This window comes from Cebus imitator, unplaced genomic scaffold (genome assembly GCF_001604975.1).
Source record: "Cebus imitator isolate Cc_AM_T3 unplaced genomic scaffold, Cebus_imitator-1.0 Scaffold759, whole genome shotgun sequence".
In the NCBI taxonomy this organism is placed as follows: domain Eukaryota; kingdom Metazoa; phylum Chordata; class Mammalia; order Primates; family Cebidae; genus Cebus; species Cebus imitator.
In genome coordinates, this window is record NW_016108074.1 from 366,355 (window position 1) to 369,881 (window position 3,527).

The 3,527-nt window shown below is 38.8% G+C and overlaps 1 pseudogene; it reads right to left on the reverse strand.

The window, feature by feature from the left end:
* Positions 1 to 2,814: 2,814 nt before the first annotated feature.
* Positions 2,815 to 3,224, reverse strand: LOC108296995 (annotated as a pseudogene).
* Between the last annotated feature and the right edge of the window lie 303 nt (positions 3,225 to 3,527).

A 3,527-nucleotide genomic window follows, 5' to 3' on the forward strand; every position in this document is an offset into this window, starting at 1 on the left:
GCGCCACCATGCCCAGCTAATTTTTTGTAGTTTTAGTAGAGACGGGGTTTCACCGTGTTGACCAGGATGGTCTCGATCTCTTGACCTCGTGATCCACCCGCCTCGGCCTCCCAAACTTTTTACACTAATGTTCTTTTTCTCTTTCAGGATCCCATTTAATCATCACAGCTCTTCAGTCTCCTCTGGACTGACAAATTTTCAGTCTGTCCTTGTTTTTGATGACCTTGACAATTTTGAGGAATACTGGTCAGGTATTTTATAGAATTTGGGTTTATCTGATGTTTTTTCATGATTGAACTTGATTTGCAGGTTTTGGAAAATACCAGTAAAATGATACAGAGCATCCATAGATGGGGCACATGATATCACTATGAGTTATTACTGTTGATGTTAACTTTGATTACTTGATTAAAGTAGTTGTTTTTTTCTATAAAGTTATTTTTCCCCTTCCATACTCTGTTATTGGGAACTCAATGACTAAGTCTGAAAACTTAGTCACTGAGTGACTGAAAAGAAAGCTCCATTTTCTTTTTTAAAAACATTTTATTTTAGGTTCAGAGGTACATGTGCAGGTTTGTTATATAGGTACATTTTGTGTCATAGGGGTTTGGTATACAGATTATTTCATCACCCAGGTAATATGCATAGTATCCAATAGCTAGTTTTTGATCCTCACCCTCCTCCCACTCTCTGTCCTCAAGTCTATTTGGCCCTGGTGTCTTTTGTTCCCTTCTTTGTGTCCATTATCTTCACAAGGTTTACCTCCCACTTATGACTGGGAACATGCAGTATTTGGTTTTCTGTTCCTGCATTAGTTCCTTAGGTTAATGGCCTCCAGCCCCATCCATGTTGCTGCAAACGACATGATCTCACTCATTTTTATGGCCACATAGTATTCCATGTTATATCACATTTTTTTAATCCAGTCTACTGTTGATGGGCATTTAAGTTGATTCCTTATATTTGCTATTGTGAATTGCACTGCAGTGAACATACACGTGCATGTATCTTTATGGTAGAATGATTTACATTCCTTGGGTATATCATCAATAATAGGATTGCTAGATGGAATGGTAATTCTTTTTTCAGTGCAGAAGTACATCCACCCCCCATATCTGTGTCAAAAGAAGAAGCATTTCTATGGCCCTCATACACTTTCATCCTCTGGGAACTGCAGTTTATCCTAAGAAAATAGCAATGAAACAATTATAAACAAAGGTGCAACTTCTTTCTTGGAGGAAAAAGCCACTCTCTGAATACCATTGTGACAGATTTACAATGCACACAATTCCTCAACACTCCTCTTATTGAGAGGTGACATGACTCTGGGCTTGCATGAGACTTCTTTGACCAAAACTATGTGGCAGAAGTGACACTGTGCCAGCGCCAGGCCTAGTCTTTAAGAGAACTGTCAGTTTCTGCTTTAGATTTTAGGAGTCTGAGCTGCCATGCAAGATGTTTGACTACGCTGCTGGAAAGATCGTGTAGAGAAGGTCTGAGACAATATGGAGACGGAAAAGGGACCAGCTTATCCTATCCTTCCAAGCTATTCCTTTCAAAGTGTCAGGCATGTGAATAAAGCCATCCTTCAATATTCACATCAAATAGGTGACTTCCCCTGACCTCCCCCGCCCACAGGCAATGCCATCTGAAACATGAATTGCCTTTCCCACAAAATCACAATGTATAATACATTTTTGTTTTTTAAAACCACTAGTTTCTGGAGTCATTTTGGCACAAAATAAAACTGAAACAATAACATACACTTCTTCTGCTACTATCCTATAATTTTTATTCTTTTCAATGTCAAGCTTCTTGAAAGTGTAGTCTACATTGTCCTGCTCTAATTGATCACTTCTCCTTCCACCCTCAATACACTGCAATCTGTCCTCTTCCCCTCAGATCCATGGAATCTTTCCTTCCCACAATCACCAATTATTTTCTTATTAATGGAGCTAAATGACTCACTTCAGTCCTTACTTAACTTCTCTGTAGTCTTGAGCACAGTTGACATCCCTTCCTTCATGAAACTTTCTCATTTCTGAGCCTCTATGACAGCAGCCTCTTCCAATTATCCTTCTACTTCCCTGGCCACTTCTTATGAGTCTCCCCTTTGGGGTCCTCTTCCCTTGCTTGCTTTTTAACTACTATAGTCTTCCAGCTCTGACTTCCGCTCTTGTCATTCTATACATGATCTCTGGATAACCACATCACTACCCAAAGCTTCCAGTCATCTGACAGCGATCACTGTTAGTGCTAACTCCTCCCTCGCTGAATCATAGACCCTGTACAGTATAAGACTTGAAGGACATCTCCAATCAGACATCCAACAAGCCCTGCAAATCAATCAAAAATCTGAGAATTATTCTCTCTCTTTCACTTTCTGTCTCTCACTCCTTCCCTCCTCTCTCTTCCCCGATCCTCCATGAATCTGCTCTGAAAAAGCCAGATATTATGATCTCCACATTGACAGATATTTGTGTAACTTCTCTCCCTGGTCAGAAATCTAGTTACTGATTAGGAGCTCAAATCAAGTGATATCCAAAGACGTCCAGAATTTCAAATAGGGTACAGATAGAACAGAGACAATGATGGGGCCTTTTGAATAAGTAAGAGAGCTAAAAATTCATCTTCCATATTAAGCAGTCAACCAATGTGTCAAATTTGGTAGTGAGGAAATACTCATATAAGCTTACTATTTGGAAATATGAAAGTAAATACCAGAATAAATAAGCAAAAGTTTAGGGTGAAAGATATCAGATGGAAAGGAATGACATAGGAAACTAGTTTTTTTTTTCCTTTTTTTTTTCAATTTTATAACTTTATTTGATGTATTTGATGATCAGCAATTGATTGTAGATTTTTGAAAGTGGTAGCAACAGGTACATAGATAACCAAAGTATAGAGCCTATTTGCTGAATCTTCATCCTCATTACATTTTCTGGACAACTGCACATGGATTCAGTATGGGACATTCCTTATTCCTTTGACCCAGACAGCTTTGTTGAGCATGGTATCAATGCACACATCTGGAGTTCCCATCCCCTTTGTGGAAAATTTCTGAATCTCTTTGAGTGCCTGAGGGGCACGTTTCTTGAAGCCCACTCCATGGATACGCTTGTCAATGTTGGTGTATTCTCGGGTCACCACCTTGTTGATGGCAGAACGGCCCTTTTTCTTCTCACCCCCCTTCTTTGCAGGAGCCATTCTGCCGGGTCCAAGTTAGAAAGGAAGGGCTGAAACTAGTTTTTTAAATCTATTTTAAGCTTTGTAGTAACATTTACTTTTAAAGTTATACACATATAAGTGAAACAAACATTGTCTAAAAATGCAACTTAAGACAATTAGTAAGAATTAGTATAACTACCAATTCATCTCTATCAAGTGACACAGTTTTAATCTATCTTTAATTTGGGCGCTAACTATTGTTTTAGGTCTTATGCAATTGTCATTCAACGTTTGCCAAACCTTGAAAGTAATGCAGGAATAAGGGGCTTTCATAAGAAAGAAAAACTGAGACATTCCAT